This window comes from Sminthopsis crassicaudata, chromosome 2 (genome assembly GCF_048593235.1).
Source record: "Sminthopsis crassicaudata isolate SCR6 chromosome 2, ASM4859323v1, whole genome shotgun sequence".
NCBI classification, from domain to species: domain Eukaryota; kingdom Metazoa; phylum Chordata; class Mammalia; order Dasyuromorphia; family Dasyuridae; genus Sminthopsis; species Sminthopsis crassicaudata.
The window spans coordinates 57,792,987-57,814,653 of record NC_133618.1 but is presented as its reverse complement, the minus strand read 5'-3'; the positions used below and the strand labels follow the sequence as shown (position 1 = coordinate 57,814,653).

Sequence of the window (21,667 nt, the reverse complement as noted above, 5' to 3'; positions counted from 1 at the left end):
TATAGAAAATGGACCTGAATTAAACTCATGTCATTTAAGGGAGAAGGGGATAGATGCAAGAGATGTGGTAGAGGCCAGATTGATATTACTTAGTAGCTGTCTATGAGCGGAGGGAGATGGAAAAGTCGAGGATGACTCTGAGCTGGCACACCTGGGTGACTAGAAGCTCTTGAAAGAAATAGCAAAGAGCCAGAAGATAGTGAGTTCTGATTTGGACATGTTGAGCTTCAAATGCCCGTTTACAAATGTCCAGTAAGATTGGGATAGGGATGAGCGAATTTATCTGTTTGGGAGTCACCTGCATAGAGGTGATAATTAAATTCTTTGGAAGAGATTACCTCTATTTATGGACGGGGCAATCATTGAGGGTGAAATCATTTTGCTGATTTGAGATGTTTCTCCTCAATTTACAGCCATTACAATTGTATTGAAGAGCAGTAACAAGTTGGTTACTGAGAAAAGCATCAAGAAAGAAATGATTAAACTCTATTCCATTCTTCCTTAGGCTACATCCACGCTAGTTGATAATAACCCAAATATAGTAGAGTTAAATTATCCCCCATTTCTTTTCCCACTTAGTAAGCTATGTGGAGTAATTGGACTTGAGAGTCAGGAAGTTCTGAGTTCAAATTCTGCTTTAGACATGTCACTTAGTTTCATCATCTGGAGATAATAGTAGTACCTATTTCACAAAGTTGTTGTGAAGATAAAAAAAATGAGACAGTATTTGTAAAGAACTTGGCAAACCTTAAAGTGCTATTATGAAATCGCTAATTATTATTATTTATATTATGTGGGTATGGTGACATTTCTTACAAAGAATGCTATTTTGGAACCATAAAAATCAGATTTCTCCTTCTGTTACAGCAAAGGGCCCACCAGGAAGAAATTTCTCTTTCCACAAGGAACACAGACCCCTTCTTCTAACCCTCAACTTCTGCTGTCTTCTCTCTCACTAACTGCCAAGTGCTGATCATCAAGCATGAAAATATATCAACAGTGAGAAACCAAAGCTTTTGCAACATACCAATCACAGTCACACAGCAATCTTCCTTGCAATGAGTGAGGGTCCCCTCAGTGCTGCGCCCCGTGAATCCTGCAAGATATAAAATACAGGGAGAGTGGAATCATTCAGGCAGGAAAACAATTGCTTGCATTGAAATAGCACCTCTAGGTTTTCAAAACATTTTCTTTGCAAACATCCCTGAGTACAGAGGCAGTGTGATGTGGTAGAAAAAGCATGGGATTTGATGTCAAAGGTTGTTGTTTGGTCATTTCAGTCCCTCTGACTTTTTATGACTCCCTTTAGCGTTTTCTTGGCAGAGATTCTGCAGTGATTGGCCATTTCCTTTTCTAGCTCATTTATGGATGAGGAAACTGGGGCAAGGAGGGTGAAGTGACTTGTTCACAGTTACTCAGCTAGAAAGTGTTTAAGGCTAGATTTGAACTCCAGGTCAGGAGTTCTGTCCACTATAGCACCTGGTGACACTTGATTTTAGAAGGTCTGTGTTCAAGTCCAGACTCTGTTACTTATTACCTGTATGACTTTGGGTAAGTCACAATTTCTCTGAGTCTTATCTTTATGAAGAAGGGGTTGCGTAGATTCTCTCTAAGAACCCTTCTTGCTTGCTATGATCTTTCAGGGAACCTGCAGTTGAAGGATGTATGTGAAATATTATCTCCATTTTTACAAATAAGGAAACTGAGGCCCAAAGAGATTGAATGCCTTGGCCATAATGACACAGCTTAATGAGAAGTAGAGTCAGCACCAACTCAAAGCCAGGTCTTCTGCTCTATCTATTGTACCATCCTTTTAGCTAATGAACATTTGTGTTTTCCCTGGGATTTGATATAAAGTATTCGCCCCTTTTCTTTTAAAAATCTGATTACTGATATTTATTTGAATTCTGAAAAATATACTTGGTTTATATTTCATTTACTTCATAGTCTCTTTTTTGAATGAAATAATTTTTTTTTACCTTTTTGCCTTGCTCTGACTTTCTGACTCTTTAATCATCTCTGAAACACAGCATAGATGCTAAATATGTATTTGTTAAATTCAGTTGTGGTTGTTCTGGATGTTCCAGACTTAGTCAAGAAACACTCTCTATACTGTGCACTAGGTTCTGTGCTAAGACAGGTAAAAGTCTCTATTCTAAAGAAGCTCACAATCTAATAAGATAACATGTAGACAGCTATGTACAAACTAATATATGCAGGATAAAGTGAAGATCCTTAGCAGAAGGAAAGGATCAGAACTAAGAGGGATAGGGAAAGGCTTGCTGTAGGAAGTAGAATTTTTGCTGGGTCCTGAAGGAAGCCGGGGAACCCATCTGGGAAAGCCCAAAGTGGAGTACTTTAGTGAGGATTTGGCCAATGTTGAATATAAAGGCAACAATAACTCCCATTTTGATAGTGCTTCGAGGTTTACAAAACACTTTTCTCACAACAACTCTCTAAGGTAGAAAGTGTAAATACTAGTACTCTCATTTTCCAGATGAGGAAATGGTGTCCAAGGTTCCCTAGACTGGCAGTGCCAGATCTGTGACTCAAATTCTAGTAACCTGCTTCCAAAGCCAATGTCCTTTAGACAAACTCTGTTGCCTCCTACATCCTGCCATTCGAGCACTGTGATTTTCTCAAACAAGTCAGCATCTTTTCCAGCTACTTTTAAATCTCCTTGGTTGTTGAATGTTTTGTATTTGTGAAATGTGGAAAGTATTGGAGCTACCTAGAGAAAAGAATGGGCATCCTGCTGTTTCCACATGAGTGGGATCCAGGTGTTGGAAGAAGCCAAAAGGAATGAGGAGACAGAATACAAGCTGAGGACCAGCATTAATTCAATTTCCAAGTGACATGAAGCAGGCAATCTGCCAATCAATAACATTTAGCAAGCACCTACTATGTGCCAGGCCCTGGGCTAAGTGTTGGGGACACAAAAAGGGGCAAAAGATAGTTCCTCCTCTCATGAGGTTACACTGTAATGGAGGGGGGGGGGGAACAACATATAAGCAAATATATACAAACAAGCTACATATGGGATAAATAGGAAATCATTAAAGAGAGAAAGCACTAGAATTGAGAGGAATGTGATAGAGAGATAGAGCCCTGGATTTCAAATCAGATCTCCTTTGTTCGACTGGTGGCTCTGATATTTATTAGCTCTGTGAGTTTTGAGAAGATCAAGTCCCTTCTCAAGGACTCTTCCATGACAATAAAATTAGGACACTGAAGTAGTTTGTCTTTAAAATCCTCTTCCAACTCCAAATCAGAAAATCCTTTCAGTGATCTGGAGTTTATGCTGCTACTTTGCATGCTACAGAATAAATTAGTAGAGGCTTGACAAAGAAATCTAGCACTTGGAGCAAATTCAGGAGAGGGGAGGGGCAGAGATCAAAGCCAGGACATGGAGCCATTGTTGTGATCTTCATTGTCCCAGGAGATGGGCAAGAAGTTTGTCCCAATCTGTGGCATTGTGTTGGTTCATTGCTGGGGAAAGACAACATTTGGCCATTGGTTCTCATCTTAGGGGGGGCTTTTTCCCATGGTGGTCCCCTGTGCATTTCAAGGAGGAGGAATACCACCCCTCCTTTTAATGTAGCTATTCTGGGACTAAGTCCCAGTGGCCCTGTCCTAGTTTTCGCTCTGTAAAATGAAATGGAATCTAGCTGGCCCTCATGAAGAAAGACTCAGATAACTTGCTAAACAAATTATATCTTCACATTTCTTTACTTTATCTTTCCAAAGAGTTAATAGTTAAGGATTAAATTAAACAACTTGACTCTGCCACTTACTACTTGTATGGCAGTGGGTAAATTATTTAACTTTTCTGAGGGCACTGGCTTCCTCATTGGAAAAATGAGGAGATTGGACTAAACCAGCTCTAGCATCCCCTCTAGCTTTCAGTCTGATAATCCTATGCACACTGAGCCTCTGTTTTCTACCTCCTCTCCTGCATCAAAGGGCACCCCTCGGCCGCCAATTTTGTACAGCTCACCATTGTGCCAATAGCCCCTGCAGGTACAGCCATATGTCTTCCCTGGCCACTGACACAGTCTGCGTATTCACTTTTACTTTGAGGATGCAGAGGCCTAACAGCAGCTGCTAGGACTCATCAGCCGGCAGCACCATCTGGTAGGTGCAATCTTTGCAACTTCTCAGATTCTGTCTCTCTGAAGGCTTTTATAAGATTGCAGAGAAAATGTGACCTAGTTAACTTGACCTAACCCCTCCATCTCCCACACAAGTCAAAGAGCCATCAGAACTTAAAGATAAATTACTCATGGAAAAAAAATATCCTCAAATGTAGCAGAGGCAGCCGCAGCTCAAGTGCAACTGTTTGGGTCACCTGATACAAACAAGAGACGAGACAAATTGCTTCCTCGGCTTGACTTCTTGCAAAGATGCCCAGAGAAGGGCTTTTTTATGCTTTAAAGCACCAGTGATTCTGAGCCAAATCCGTGATAGATCTCCTTCCCTTATCTCCCAGTTTGGTTTTTGTAGCCATTCTGTAAAATAGTCTGTGGCAGCCCATTTTACAGAATTATTATGAGATCATCCCATTCACTTTCTATCTTGTTTTCAATTTAGAGAGAATATTATATATACATTAAAGCTAAGGCGATATGCTAAAAAGGAATAGGAAGCTAGTGACCCTATTTGAGGTTTTCTTGGCAGAGATATTAGAATAATTTGTCATTTCCTTCTCCAGTTCGTTTTACAAATGAGGAAACTGAGGCAACAGTTGAGCAAGGCAAACTTGCTCAGGGTCACACAGCTGGTAAGTATCTGAAGCCGGATTTGAATTCAGGGGAATGAATGTTCCTGCCCCTGGAGGGGTGCTGTGTCTATTGTACCAGTTGGTTGCTGATTCCTAATATCTAGCACAGTGCTAACTTAATAGAACTGGATCAGCTTGCCCTGTCTTAGTGAACATTGCTCCTTTCTATATGTTGAATTACTTGCTCTCCCTACTTCATGTTTCCTTACTATTGCCAATTCCCTCTCCCATCTTTGTTTCTTTGTTCATGATCATCTTCACGCCTCCATACCATATACCTTCTTTTGGAGTTTTTTAAATTATTATTTTTTTTTATTCTGAGCTTAACACCCCCTTCCCAAGCAGGAGTATTTCCAGATACAAAGTAGAACATAAAAGAGGATTACACATGAAACTGTGAATCTCTGTTATGTTCAGCTTGCTTTTTAAAAGAATATTTAAATTCAACATGGTACTTTCAAAACTATTATGGTTGTCTGTGCTTCCTTCTGTTCTCTTCTGCACATCTAAAAAAAGGTTTCAATGGATCTGTTTTTACACCATTATTGCTAATCCCATTCCTTTGACTTCCTCCTCCAAATGTTGTAATAAACAAGCAAAACAAATCTATACAATGGCCATCTGTGAAAATGTATGCCTCCCTACAACTTGGGTCTATCAAGTTGTCAAAAGGTTGATAACATATCTTATCATTCCTTTCCCCTTTTGAAAGCCTTTCCTTTTTCCAAGGCTCTGCTAGGGATCCACTGTTGTTATTGGTAAAATCTTCTCCATTCCCTCTAGTTGAAAATGATATCTCATTATTGTTGATCTTTCCTGTTTATGCACTTCCCACATTTTAATTTGTCATAAAAGTATTTATGTACCTGTTTTTTTTTAATAAGCATTCTGGAGATATGAATTGTTTCATTTTTTTCCTTGTATCTCAGTGCCTCACCAGAGACCTGGCACATAGAAGGAATTGAAATGCTTTTGAATGAACTCAACACATGTACTAAATCCTTCTGAAATGCGCACCACTTTCTGTGGGCTAGATGACGTAGATCAACAGTAATAAACACACACTAATTGTCCATTGTAGAGATGATACAAAGTTAAGAAAACTCATGGTTCTAGTGCTCCAAGAGCTTGAAGTTTAATGGGCAGCTTCTTGTCTAGACACATCCACCCACTTCTGTCTCCATCCCTTGGGAGATGCTTTTGAAAGATTAAGTGAAATGGAGCCATGTGCATCATTCCTTGATCTGTGGCTTTATAGCACCATGGTTTGTATTCCTGTGAGCTGGTGCTAATGATCTGGTTAAGGGGAAAAAGCTCTCTGGAGAAACTGAAGGCTATCTTCACTCACCCCGGCCCTTTTAAAAAACCCAACTATTTGAGACAGAGGAGGCCAGATGATAAAATGGAAAATCCATAGCAACATCGCTTCCCCCCTTTTATTCCTTCTTCTTTTCCCCAGCCCATAGGGTGCCCTGCTCAGAAAGGTTTCAGAGCAACTTCAGAAGCCAGAGGGGGGGGGTCAGTCTCTTGGAATCTGAGCTCAGGAGGGAGGAAAGCTATCTTTCAGAAAAAAGAACATTTTGTTCAAGATGGGCCACATATTCTTTTTCTTCTGAAGTTACATGAAAGGAGACATCAAAATAGGAAATTAAATCTCTACTGCCTGCTCCCCCCCTTCTTTTAAGAATTAGCTGAAAGGTTAATCTAACTGGGAATAAGCTAATGGCTTTTTTTCTTTTTTCATTCTTGAACAAAAGAATAAAATCAAAAGTCAAATGCATTCTGGACAGCCTTACTCGAAGCAAAGAAAGCAGCACACGGTACCTTGCATTTATGGTCTCTGTACTAACAGAAAAGTCTGTGTGCAAATGAGTGTGTAGGTGGTTAAAGGAATTTATGCTCTAAAATGAGACATCCCTTGTAATTTGCAATGGCTGAGAGGTGCACTTTGGAACAGCACCACGCATCAGCAATCCATCAATCCTATCTAAATTGGCAGCAGTTTCTAATCAACTGACATGCCAACTACTTACATATTATTGCTTTCAGAAACAGATGGCAGCTGTGGGGGGGTGGAAAGTAAATTGTAAAATTCTCAAAAAACGTGCTGAAGCCCTTTGCTTAGAAAACCCAATTCTTCCCAAACAGTACAATGGCCCAGCCTGGCTTTCTGCCACACAAAGGAAAGCATGCATAATCTGTTCTCATTTTGATTTTTCCATCTGAAATAAGGAAAATATGATGAAAGGTAAAACATGGGATATCCAGGTGCTTATCACGGGGATTTAGAGCTGAAAAGAAAACCTCCAAGATATTTTTTTAGAACAACCTTTCATTTTGTGGATGAGGATATTGAGGCTCAGAAAGAAGAAATGATCTCAAAGCAGCAAAGAGGGGAAAGTCAGGTTCTCTGACTCCCAACTCAGTGCCTTTCTATTGTCCCATGACTGCCGAGTCAGGATCTCAGGTGAATTCTGATTTGGTCAGTTGCTCCCTGTGCTGTGACCTTAATCCTTCCTACCTAATTTCTTCTTAAGGTGAGGGTTCTTAACTTAAAGTGTTCTGGGCCCCTTTGGCAAGCTGTTGAAGAGTACTAACCTTTTCTTTTCTCAGAATAATATTGTTAAATGCATAAAATAAAACATAGGATTACAAACAAATATAATTGTATTGAAAAATGAGTTTCCAAATGATAAAAAACATAGTTCAGAGACCCCAGTTTAAGAGTTCTATAATTTCTGATCTCAACTGTTTTGTTGTGTTGCTGCACACTCATCCATCTATCCATCCACCACCCATCCATCCATCCACCACCCATCCATCCATCCATCATCCATCCATCCATCCATCTATCTATCCACCATCCATCCACCCATCCACCATCCACCATCTATCCATCCACCCATCCATCATCCATCCACCACCCATCCATCCACCCATCCATCATCCATCCACCACCCATCCATCCATCTATCCATCCACCACCCATCCATCCATCCACCACCCATCCATCCATCCATCATCCATCCATCCATCCATCTATCTATCCACCATCCATCCACCCATCCACCATCCATCTATCCATCCATCTATCCATCCACCACCCATCCATCCATCCACCACCCATCCATCCATCCACCACCCATCCATCCATCCATCATCCATCCATCCATCCATCTATCTATCCACCATCCATCCATCCATCCATCCACAATCTATCCATCCATCTATCCATCCACCCATCCATCCATCCATCCACCATCTATCCATCCACCATCCATCCATTGATCCATCTATCCATCCATCCATCGATCCATCTATCCATCTATCCATCCATCGATCCATCCATCCATCCATCCATCGATCAATCCATCCATCCACCATCCATCCATTGATCCATCTATCCATCCACCATCCATCCATTGATCCATCTATCCATCCACCATCCATCCACCCATCCATCCATCCATCCACCATCCATCCATCCACCATCTATCCATCCACCATCCATCCACCATCCATCCATCCACCATCCACCCATCCATCCATCCATCCACCATCCAACCATCCACCATCTATCCATCCACCATCCATCCATCCATCCATCCATCCACCATCCACCATCCATCCATCCATCCATCCATCCATCCATCCATCCATCCATCGATCCATCCATCGATCCATCCATCCATCCATCTACAAAATTTTATTAATCTTCTATAATATGCTAGGCATTCTGCTAAGAGAAACACAAAGACAATAAATAAAATAATCCCTATTTCTCTTGTGCATGGGTGGAGACAAGAAGCACATATATAAGTATATATTATGAAACTGACATATTTTATTCTTAACTAAGTTAGCTTCAGCCCAGTCTCAATCCTCCCACAATTTGCACAGGGCCTTCAGGATGCAAAATGCCACAGAAGCCCCAGAGAAAAAAAAATATAGAAGCAGAAATATATTCTTTTTCCCATCATGCTCTTTTAAGCTCTCTTGCACTTTTATAGCATTGATATTTCTTGTTGCTATGAGTTACCAGAGGTTGTAAAGGATTTTAAATCAGATCCATGTGCTAAGAGAGCCAGCTCCCAGACTTGGGACCAGCTACCTCTTTAGCCAAGAATGCTCCAGTTGGGTCTAAGTGAAGCTTCCAGGTGACAGTGACAAGAGTAAAGAGTGAGGAAGAAGGAGCAAAATGAAAGGAAGGGAGGAAGGAGAGAGAAAACAACAACAAAATGATGGGCTATCCAGGATGCTGCCAGAAATTGCTTTCATTGCCATCCCTCAGCATGTATTCACTCAGACACTTATTAATTGCCTACTATGTGTTTTACAATGCCTGTGTTATGTACTAAGAGGGATATAAAGAAAAATAAATCATGGCCCCTGCCCCCAAGCAGTTTGTAGTCTATTACAGGTGATAAGACAGTACTCAGATAAATATAATGTACATTAGTGTGTGCTAAGTTCTGAAGAGGAGAACAAAGTGCCTAAAACAGAACTCCTTCCCCCTCCTCCCTCACCCCCAAACACACCCCTCTTCTGTACTTCCTTATTTCTGCTGAAGGGTCCTGGGCCACTGCCAGGCACCTTGACTTTTATTTGGAAACGGGACTTCAGTGACTATGGAGGAGAGAGGGAAGCTGATGACTTTGTGCTGTTGTGCAGGAGTCAGATGTAATTTATGAGCAAGTCAAGCCCCCACCCTCATGATGTCATTGGTCCTTTTTGAGAAGGAAGGAGGAAAAACAATTTCTGTGGAAGACACACCACCCTTCTAAGTCTCCCAGGACTGCACACTGGGGGCCACTTTTTGCCTCCTCCTCATTAGCTTGCGCAGTCCTTCCCATCATTGTTTCTGCAGCTCTCTTTGTAGCCGTCTCATATTTTCTCTTAACTCCAGGGTCTAATAGGAACTCCTCTGATTTGGCTTCGAAAGCCTTTCCCAAACCCACTGCTTCCCTTAGAACTGTACCATGAAGTAGCTAGGAGGATACAAAGATCATTCACTGGACCTTGAGTAATCACCAGTCCTTTTGACTCTGTCCTACCACTTTTTTTTTTAATTTAAATTTTTTTTGTAATTTAAATTTTTTTTGTCCTACCACTTGTGACAGTGATGACTTTAGAAGAGAAAGTGGGACCAACAACTTTGTGCAACTCTGCCCCGCTTAAATCCCATTTACGCACACATCAAAAAATTAAAGCAACTAAATATTAGCAAATTCCACTGTATACTCACAGTGATTAACGCACAGAATTAACATTTTTCTGGGATGTGATTTGAGAAGCTCTATGGCTTCTAAGTTAATATAATACAATCCAAAGAAAATCCTGTCAAGGCAAATCCTGGCGGGGGACTGCTGGAGAGAGGGGGTCAATAAGCACGAATTAATTGCCTCCCGCTTTCCAGGCACAGTGCTAAGTAAGACTGCTGCCTGCATTGGAAACTCGGTTTTTATTTCTAGGGATGTTTAGGGGAGGTTCCTAGCGGAAACGTAGCAGAACCCGGAAACTAGGTCGCTAATTTGTTCTATGTGCTTTTGCCATGAGAACCATAAGACTTTTGGGGACTTTGTCTCTATTTTGTTTGGCCCCGCACTTGGAGAACAAGAAGGCTGGTAGGATGCTTTGTCTTCATTAAATTATTTACCCTCAGTGATACTTGGAAGCTTCTGGTCCGGCCGGTGGTTAAGGGCCCGGATCTGCCCGGACGCGACCATTCTATGAGGAAGCACTTCCCAAACTGGGAGAGAGCTCCACTAAGTCCTGGGGGGAGGGGCGGGGGGAGTCGGGCGCGGCAGAGCGCTCCTCGCCTAAGCTTTGGGAGTCGGGAAGCCGAGGTGATCCCAGGGGAAGCCCTCAGTCTGGCGCTGCGGGTGGCGGGGAGAGGAGGGGGGCCAGATGCGGCCGTTCTGTGCTGTGCCCGCTGGCGGCGGCTCCCCCTTCGCTGCTGGGAACCTCCCAGGGGCCTTGCAGTCTCCCACCCGCCTCGAACCCCTAAGTCTGAGTTAGGTGTGAGACTTTCGCCGCCTCATTTCCCTTACATCCGTAGGCCCGCACAGATACACCCCTGACCAATCACAAATGCCGGGTTCCACTGTGGGGCGACAGATCACACATCTGGTTTGGGGATAAAAACATAGAATTTGATTCAAGGGCCTGAATTCTAATCCCGATTCTATGTCAAGTAGTGACACAATGTACGACAGTGACACTGAGCTTCCATGTTCCCTTCTACGTGAAGGGCTTGTCTGGATGCTTCCAGCTCCTAGTCCTGTCACAAGATATAAGCAAATGCCAAAGCGTGGCGCGCGGGGAGTGCCGGCTAAAGAAGGCCGGCGTGGGGGCAGCGGACAGAGCACCCGCCCTGGAGTCAGGAGGACCCGAGTTCAAATCTGACCTCAGACACTTATACTTCCTGGCTGGGTGACCCTGGGCAAGTCACTTAACCCCAGTTACCTGGGGGGAGGAGGTAGGGGGAGAGGGATGGGAATGGGCCAAAACCGGAAGTGAGATTGGATTTGGAGGGCGGGCGCTGGGGAGGAGGGAGAGGACTCCCGGATGTCTCCGGGCTGAGGCGGCAAATGTTACAGGTGATTTCAAAGAGAAAGTCACCCGCTCTTTCCCCGCTTTAATTCCCGCAGTGGCGACATTGGAACCAGCAGGGGGTGCCAGAGGATAACTGTTTCCATGCGAACGGCAACCACTTGGCTTGGAAACGGAGCCCAGGAAGTGTCCGGGGCTCTAAGGCGAGTTGTCCACCGAGCTCCCCCCGGGCCGTGAGCCTCACGAGATTCCGGCTCCTTTGGGCTCCTGCGCCCGTTCCCAGCCTCCACCGTCCGGGAGTCTCGGGCACTAGCGGAGCTGACTGGGAAGTGAGGGCGCGAGGCAGAGAAAGTGTCCCGTTCCAGGCTCCGCGCCTGAAGGAGGGCATGTATGTGTGCATGGGCATTAACCCCGATCACCATTCACCCTCTCCCTCAGAGGGGGGCTTCTGAGAATATAGACACATGGTCTACTTTGGGAGGCCGGGTCCAGACGGGCCTCTCCCCTGTTCCAAGCTGCGGTTCCGCCGGTCTCCAGAGCCCCCTGCAGCCTTCCGGGTCTCCCCGCGGCCACTGGCCCCGCTGGCTTCCTCAGGAAATCCACTTCCCGCGGTGTGGTGGCGTGCCGTCCCTCACGCCGGGGTCCTCTCGGAGAGCGAAGCTCACACCCCGCCCCGCCCCCGGAGGAGCCCGGATCTCGGCGGCCTCCCTCGCCCCGAGCGCACGGGGCTCCCGAGCCAGCTTTGGGGGCGGCGCCGACGGGAGCCGCGCCCCGAGGCTCCGCAGCGAGGGGCTCCTCCGCAAGGCGGCCACAGCCGTTTGTCTCCGTGCGGACACCTGGGTACTCCGGGGGCTGCTCGCACCGGAGAACATCGAAGCCCCTTGGCTTTTGCGTTTGGTTTTTCCACTTGAAGCTCCTTGAATCTGACATGCTTCATTTGGGATTCTTTCCTAAGTTTTCCTCAAGAAAATTCGCACTACGAAGGGCTGCGGCCACCGGGCTCCAAGGGGGGGGCTGGGACGTACTTGGCTCGCGCCACACATCGGCTCACATTTTGGGGGTGCGATGTATACCTTAGGTCTTCATAGCTTGTCTTAAGCCGGCTATCCTGAGCAAATCAGCCGTCGCTGTTTGCCCCGGCTTCCTCAGCGCAGAGCCCACCTCGCAGGGTGAAATCCGCGGCGCGCTCCCCAGAGTGCCCGGCACGCGGTTTAACGCTGGTTCCTCCCCCCTCCCGGCTCTCGAACAGCTCTCGGCGCGGGCCGTCTGCCTGAGAAGCACGCGGGAGTTCTTCCTTTAGGCCTTTTCTCCCGACCACGGGGCAGAACGGCGCAGGGAAGGGCAGTGCCAGAAGGCCGGGGTCGCTCCCCTCCGCTGCCGACCACTGTGGCTGGGCGAGCCATTCCTCACCGTCGAGTTTCAGCTATAATCGGAAAGCGACCCATCCACCGCCGGAAGAGGGGATTGCACCAGAACAGATGATTTTCTGGGTCCCATCTCACTGTATGAACTTATTTTTGGCTCATCCAAATGGCTGAGAGGAGAGTACAGTGTGCCTGTTGGAATGTGGAGCTCCTGGGGAGGGGATCATTACTGTTTGATTTTGTGCTTGTATCCCCAGTGCTCAGCACAGCGCCGCCCTCTGTAGATGGTTAATGAACGCTTTGTAATTGACTAAATAGACTAGGGGTCTGGATTTTGTTTGTATAGAGGACACATCCTAGTTCTTACCCTTCACTATTTGCGTGACCTTCAACAAGAGCTTCTATCTTTCTGCGTCTCATTTTCTCCATCTGTAAAATGTAAGGGGGGGGGCGAGGTTGGGCAAAACAGGGGCTCTTAATCTTTTTGTTAATGGCCTGGACCCCTGAGGCAGCCTGATGTTGGCTACGGAGCCCTTCTCAGAATCATGTTTTTAAGTACATAGAATAAAATATATGGGATTACAAAAACCCAATTATATTGAAATAAAGATTAAAAAAAAATCTAACTTACTGCTGAAATACATCCATAAATCCCTTAGGGTTTGAATTTCCGGCGGGGGGGGGGGGGGAGGAGTTGGGGAAGGGGTGTAAGAATTCCTAGACTAGATGAATTCTAAGACCCCTTCCAAATCCAAATCCCATGGAATTTAAGAAACAAATGATAGGCTGCATTTCCAGTGTTCTTGCCTCTAGTCCATCAGTCAGTCATCTGACAAATAAGCACCTAGAAGGGCTAGGCACTGTCTCAGGGGAAACAATGTCAGTAAAGAAACAATTCATGCTCTGGAGAACCTTACATTTTACCCAGGAGAGATAACGTGCCTGTACACCTTCACATGAAATACTTAGAAAATAGAAAAGATTATCTTGGAAGGTTTTAACATCTGGGGGGACCAGGAAAGGCTGCATGTGGAAGGTCATGCTTAAAATGTGTCTTGAAGGAAACTAGAGGTTCCAAGAAGTGTAGGCAAATCCCAGGCAAGGGATACAGCCAATGCAAATGTGTGGAGATGGGAGATAAAGTTTGTGAAGAACAGCAATAAGCCCATTTGACTTTAGAACGAAGTGGAGAAATGCATAATGAGGCTGGAAAGGTGAAATGAGACTAAGTTATGAAGGGCTTTAAAAGCCAACTAGAGGAGTTTATAGTTGATCCTGGAGGTAAAAGGGGAATAACTGGAATTTACTGAAGAGGGAAGTGACTCAATCAGACTTTCATGACAGGAGAATCATCAAAATATAGTCATCAAACTGTAATTTCAGAAATTTCTGGAGTCAGAAAGTACTTTAGAGATAGTTTTAAGAACGGAGAAAATGATTAGCCCCAAATCCCATAAATTACTTTGTGTAAAACAAGGAAAAAAAAACATAGTTCCAGACCTGTATTCCTTTGTTTTCTTGAGACATCTTTCTTTTCTTTCCTTCCCCCCCCCCCTGAGGCTGGGGTTCAGTGACTTGCCCAGGGTCACACAGCTAGGAATGTTAAGTGTCTGAGACCAGATTTGAACTCAGATCCTCCTGACTTCAGGGCTGGTGCTCTCTCCACTGCGCCACCTAGCTGCTCCCTTAAGACATCTTTCAAAGACTAAACATTTCATGTATGGAAATTGTGTGTGTGTGTGTGTGTGTGTGTGTGTGTGTGTGTGTGTGTGTGAGAAAAAGAGAGACAGAGAAACAGAATTATATGACTTGCCCAGGGTCACATAGCTTATAAGTATCTGAGGCAGGATTTGAACTCTAGTCTTCTTAACTCCAGCAACAGAGCTTTATCCACTGTGCCAGTGAGCTGCCCTCAAGCATTCATGTAGCTCCCGATAGGTGCTGGGACAGCGAGGTGGCAAAGGGAAGTCAAGTCTTGCCTCAATTTCCTCATTTGTAAAGTGGGATAATAACAGGGTTATATAATAAGGGGGTTGTTGAGAGATTCAAATGAGATAATATTTGCAAAGTCCTTAGCACAATGCCTGGCACACAGTTGATGCTTAATAAGCGCTTATTCCCTTCTCTTTCCTCCTTGAGGGAAAAATAGAAAGTAATTTGGAGTTTAACAGGGTTGCAAAAGGCAGCTAAGTGATGCAGTGGATAAATTGCTTGACTTGGAGTCAAGAAGGTTCCTTTTTATGAGTTCAAATCCAGCCTCGGACTGTCCTAGCTAAGTGATCTTAGGCAAATCACTTATCCCCAGTTTCCTCATTTCTTTGCCAAGTATCTTTGCTCCAAAAGGGTCATGAAGAATCAGACACGGCTCTTCAACAACAAAGGATTGCAGAGAAATGGGCAATGAAGGGGGGCTGCCCGATGTATGAGCAGCATCAGACCAGTCTGCTTACCCACCAACCAGATGAGTGACCCTGAAAAGCCATTTCTTTCTGGGTTCAGTTTCCTTATCTCTAAAGGGAAGGGAATGGCCGAAGGAGGTTCCAAGATTCCTTCTACTTTTAGCCTTCTATGATTTCTGTGAATGCCATGGTCCCACTCCATATCACATCCTCTCAATGAAATGGGATATAGTTGTTTTTGTAATTTTCAGCTCATATGGATTAATGAAGAACAAGAGATTTTTTTTAAAGGTACCCCTTTCAGCTCTATTTCTTTTCTCTTTTTTAAAATTAAAACTTTTTATTTTCAAAACATATGCATGGAAAATTTTCAACATTCACCCTTGCAAAACCTTGTAATCCAACAAATGTTAAACATATGCAATTCTTCCATAAGTAATTCAGCTCCATTTCTTAAAGCCACACTAATTTTAGTCAGATTTTGTACAATGGTTGTCTTTATTGGCTTCAGTCAGGTTGAGCCTTGTTGTTGTTGCTCAACAAACGTACTCTTATTTTGACATTTTGTTAAATATTTGCCAAATATATTTTTATCTGATTCAGGAAGTGCTATGGCTACATGTGGCCATTTGATACCTCGAGTACATAGTAGGACACTGGGCCTGTAGCAGACTCAGTGAATGCTGACCAATAAATGAAAAACCTGGGGAAGAACACTGATCCACCTAGGTAATAAGCTCCCTACTCAATTGTACACATCGTGAGGGCAGGAGCCGTTACCATGCAGCATACATCCATAGCAAAGCTCAATATGAACCTGTTGATTGAATCCCTCAGGTACAGTTCTTCCTGGAAATGAACTCTAGAGGTCCTGGATAGCTTATGGATGTTTCTAAAACTATTGTAGCAGTGTCCTAGTGGAGAGTCAAACACTGCTCAGCAGGAAGTCAGGTAAACATTGGCGTAATCACCCCTCAGGAGGTAATCAAACAGTTCCATTTTATCCTCTCATATTTTATGTAGCTTATTTAAAATTCTCTCTGTGTGGCTGTGGTTTTCCTGCAGAGCTATAATAACATTAAGGGTTCCTTTTAACATGAGAAATGGAAGTTTAAACCTGCAGAAAGTATACTTATTTTTAAAAATCATTTTCTTAACAAACTTGATGCTATTGTTCCTCCTCAAATTCTGAGGCACAAATGACCAAAATGTTATTTGAATCAGCTTTAAGCAATGGGCAAATCATCCTTTAATTATAACCTGCCTCGTTGCAAAAAGGCGACTCTAATCAGCTTTCTTCAAATCATTTCTTTACTCATTCCTTAGGCAAAATACCATATAGATAATAGTGTGGTGCTATTAGAATGCCAGGAGAACACCGTTAGAGGTCCATTGTCTCTCCCTCATTCCATCCCATCTAATCTACCAATTAATCATTCAGTCTACTGTCCCAAGGCAGACACAGACACAAAAGTCAAACAGTTCTCAACCTCAAGGAAGTGACTTTTTAGGGGGGGGGGTGTCACAAAGTGTACCTATAGAAGTGTACATACAAAATATAACTTGGGGCTTGTTTTTTTTTTTCCTTCAGTGGGAAAGCTCTATTTAGTCAATCAACAAGCAATTATTAAGCACTCACTATAATCCAGACATATTCCTTAGTGCTGGGGATATGAAGGATCAACACTCAGCATCACCATCAATAACAACATCATCATCATCAATATTAACGTCATCTTCCTCTTCTTCCTCCTCTTCCTCCTCCTCCTCCTCCTCATCAAGAACAACAAAAGCAAAAGCCAGCCCCTGCCCCCAAGGATTTTATGGCTTACATTCTACTCTACTTATCAATCCCAATGGTTTCTGTTTATCAGAATCTTCTTTTAAATAGGATTAAAACTTCTAAAATGATAACTCCCAAATATCCATTAGTGCCTGAGTCATTTTTAAAATAATCTTTAGGAATAGTCTCATATTAGCTTTTATCCCAAGGTGAAGGTCAGACTTATTTCCACAATATTTTCTTAATGCACTTCCCCAATTATTCTACCAAAATGAAATAATTCTATGGTAGCTAGATAGGAGGCATATTTCATTTTGCTCCTGAAGATGTTCATGTTTTACAAACAGAAATTCCAAATTCATAAATTGGCCATAGTACATACAGTAATTTGATTTTACAACATTTAGGAGCTACCAAGGTTCTCCTCCAACTCCTTGTCATGACAGGGAGGGGACCCAAGGTTTGCAAAGGCTTTACTGGACTAGCAGAACCTCTGGCACCCCCTATGTCAATCAGTATTGAGGATAGAATCTGTGATGGATTCTAGGTCTGCCAACTGAGGACTGGCTATGTTAAGACTGGGGAGACTCAGGCTTACAAGTTACAATTTACATGGTGGAGAGAGTATTCATGCCAGGGGATGACGGAACCTTGGGGTTTCGGAAAGCTAGATGTATTTTCTTGCAGAACAGAATCATAGACAATTGAAATGGAAAAAAAAATTTAAGGATCATCAAGTCCAACCATATCATTAATGATGATTAGATACCTAGGCCTGTTTATTATGCAAGATGATTTTTCATTGCAAATGGACTCCATCTCAGTTATTTTGTACATCAAATAGGTGTTTGAAGTTTATTACCTGGGAACCTATCTATGATCCCTAACATGGAGAAATTCCTCCCACAGAACAGATGAGAACATCTGTCTCTTATCCACATAATAGCCATAACAATGTGGATGAGACTGGAGTGAATTTCAAAGAATTTCGAAGAAGCTTGGTAGAAAGTTACGAGGATGAGTAGATATTAAGAGGCACAGCCAACTCTCCTTATTCCTTTTTTTCTTTTCATCCTTTTCATGGATATCAAGGTGACACAAGGTCTTACTTTCTGGGATTTTTGGATCCCTGCTATTGGGAATGTATGGTAAATTATTTCTACGTATAGGAAATTTACAAGTTGAGTATTTGCATGTTGAAAAACATCTGAATTTTAATTAGATAGGGATGGAGGTTGTTTTTGTTTTTACTTTTGTTTTTATCATGCCATTAAGGCAATATTGTCAGAGGGCACATAGTTAGACTAAGTCAAGCATATATGCTAGTATATTCCAGTAGAGACCAATATTCATGGCGAATCTTAAATTCCTAACAATTTTTCTCATTTTACTGATTCCTATTCTCCCAACATATTATATAAATTCCAGAGCACTAAATTAGTTGTCACAGAATCTGCGTTCTTAGTAGCCATGTTACACTAAGTAAGTTGTTTAATGTCTTGGCAATTTTAAGTTGTCAAATAAGAATATATTTGAAGAGATTTTGGAAAGTAAACAAACAAACAAATACAAAACAAACCATAGCTAAGGACAAGGTTATGCTTAAAAAAAAACCCTACAAGTAGCAAATTTAACAGATTTATGCCATCTTAATAATAGAACATATTTATAGAAATATATATATATTTAATAGGACAGTTGATAGTTATACAAAGCACTTTGATCTAATGATCTCATTTGATTCTCATGACAGAACTGTGCAGGTAGGTCGTCTCATCTGCCTTACAGATGAGGAAGTGCTTTTGTTAGCTCATTCAGCTATGGTAGAACTGGGACTCTGACTCCAAAAACAGAATTAAGAAGCTTGGATTCATTTGTTAACCCTAGCTCTGCCATTTATCTTTGGTGTGACTTCGCAGCAAGGTATGACAATGAGCAAAATATCAGTCACTGGACTATAGGAAGGAAAGTGCTTCATAAGTTGTGATGTGTTATAGAAAATGTGAATTATTATATAGCATGCAGTTCTTCCCTCTCACATCCATATGTTGCAGACTTACTTTAAAATCAAACTGATACATTAAATGATATTCTCCAGATGTACATTCTGGAAATTAGTACTTTAAACATGGTAGATGCTTGATAAAATTGATTGTTAATTGAATTAAGGCATTAACCATACATGGAGTATTCTATTCTGATACTGTGGGTCTGTTGCAATTTTAAGAGCATTTTTTTGCTTCTAATTAGCTGTGTGGCTTTGGACAATTTATTTTACCTCTTCTGGACTTGATTTCTTCATCTATGAAATAAAAGGCTTGGTCTTCCCTTTGGTCTTCCCTACTTCCCATTTCTCTTACTCTGTGACAAGTATTCGAGTGCCATGTTTTTAGATCACAACAATGTCTGGAGAATTCATTTGGCTCCCTTTTATTTCTGAAAATTTCTGCCTTTCCTTCAACATGCAAATATTGCCTAAAAGAGAACATGCACACCTTTAAAAGATCTGGTTAATTATATGCAATAGGAATTAACTGGATTTCTATTAAGGCATTCAACCATGTGATTTTTGAAAGATCACTCCTATCCTTCCCCCCTCCCTCTCAAAGCAGTGTGGTTAATTATTTTGTTTCAACTTAATGAGGAAGAGAAAATAAACAGCATAGCACTAATTGTTTTGATCAGCTGTGTCTTTAAAGGAGAAACTTAAGGTTAAAAATTATAGTGTAAGATTGCCGCAGAAAGATCACAGAATAAAAAAGTGGGAAGGGACCTCTGGAGACTGTCAATGTACATGTGCACACAGGTTGCAAGGCATCTTGGCTTAGCTGGGCATTTGCCAAGGAAGTCAATGCAGCAGAAAGAACATTGGATCAGGAGTCAGGAAACCTAGATTCAAGAACACGTATCCCTTCCTAATTGTGCGACCATGGCTAAATGGTATCTCCATTCCCTTACCTATAAAATGGTGATGATAAAGAAGTATAACATGTACCAGGAAAGGTAAGGTGGCAAAATCGATAGAGTGTCAGGCCTGAAGTCAGAATTATCTGAGTTCAAATCTGCCCTCAGACTCTTATAATCTGTGTGACCCTGGACAAGTCGTGTAACCCAATTTGCCTCAATTTCCTCATCTGTCAAATAAGTTGGAGAAAGAAATGGCAAACTGCTACAGAATCTCTGCCAAGAAAACCACAAAAGTCTCACAAAGAGTCAACACAACTGAAATGGCTGGACCACACGTACCCGGGACAGTCCTATGTGCTAGAGATACAAGTATAAAGACTAAAATGATGCCTTCTGCAGAGAGCTTATATTCTAATTGGGGAGACAAGTATATATAAAATACATATATTTACAGCTGCAAATATAAAACTAGTGAACACAAACATGTTATATATGTATAAAATAGTTAAATAAAAAGGTACTATGGGAGGGAGGTCTACAACTGTTGGGGGCTCAAGAAAAGCTTCCAGGAGAAGATGGTATCTCAGCTGCATTATAGAGCAAGAAAAGGGCTCCATGAGACTGTTAGATAAGGTGTCTCAAGTAGGGGATTTAAATTCAGATCTTCCTGACTCCAGGCCTAGCATTCTATCCTCTTCACCATCTAGCTGCTCTCCCCAATTCTCACCTCTTTCCCCAGTGACTTAAAACTGTCCCTTCTTCATCTGTAATGCACTGTTAATGCAAAAGCACAGAGATGGGAAATAGAGTCATAAGAGAAAAACAGAGGAGATGAATGCTCATTGAGTTTGGAAATGAAGGCTGGGGCCAGGTTATGTGGGGATTAAAAACCAAATTGAGAAGCTGGTATTTTATTCTAGAGTCAATAGGAAGACAATTGAATGATGAGTTAATGTTTGTACTATTTGCTTCAGTGGGTGATTCTGATAATCAAAGGAGTTCATGGATGTATAAACACCATTTAAATAATGTAAACTAGTCTTTGCAAATTAGAGCTCAAATTACTTCAACATTCTCTCCCTTTTGGATTCAGCATTAGTCCTCCATTTTCATGAAGAAGTGGCTTTTTAAGAGACATCCTATCATGTTTGTTGGAGGCTAAGTACTCCTCAAAATTTGTTGTGATTTAACCATCTCCTTCCATCTTCTCTTCTTTCTCTCAGCCAATTGTCCCAATTCTTCCCTGCTCTCTCTTTCCTACTTCAAGACTCAGTTTCTTTCAAAAGCTCCTCTTGATCCACACAACTCCTTTTCTGCCCCCACCATATTAAGTCGTTCTGACTCAGCACAGTGGTTGTCTATAGCTTTCCTCTTCTAGCTAAATTCACAAGGGCCTGAAACACTTCTCTTTTAATTCACTGTCACGTAATTTCAATTCAGCTCCTTTGTTGTTTACCAATTTCTCCTCCCATGTTCCATCATATCATGATGTTAGGGTTGAGCATGCAAATTTAGATTCTTATTTTGAAATTTTATTTAATATTTACAATTGATTTTTTTTGCATTATCAAAATAAAGATTTTGAAGCACCTTTATTTTGTTAACATAATAGCTAGGAGCTTGCTAAGGAAATGGAGGTGCTATTTAGCCATAGTCAAGCATGCATTATAGGTCTGAAAAGAACAAAAAAAAGAGAAAGCCTCAGTACTTTATCTTCCACTTGCTGTGTGACTAGATTAATCCCAAAGACCCCTCTATGGAGGCAGTGTTTGATAGTGGACAGGGAACTGGCATTGGAGTCAGAATGATATGGGGTCATATGGACATATGCTTCCGACAGTCATTAGCTGTGTGATCTTGGATAAGTCCCTTAATCTGGATA

At 42.4% G+C, this 21,667-nt stretch overlaps 1 protein-coding gene across 1 annotated transcript in view; it reads right to left on the bottom strand.

Annotated features, from left to right (window-relative positions):
- SMPD3 (sphingomyelin phosphodiesterase 3) overlaps window positions 1-21,667 on the bottom strand; it is a 111,922-nt gene that overhangs the window by 73,247 nt on the left and 17,008 nt on the right. The window contains 1 exon segment of the mRNA XM_074286369.1: window positions 1,028-1,096. The gene's annotated coding sequence lies outside the window, so the exon portion shown is untranslated.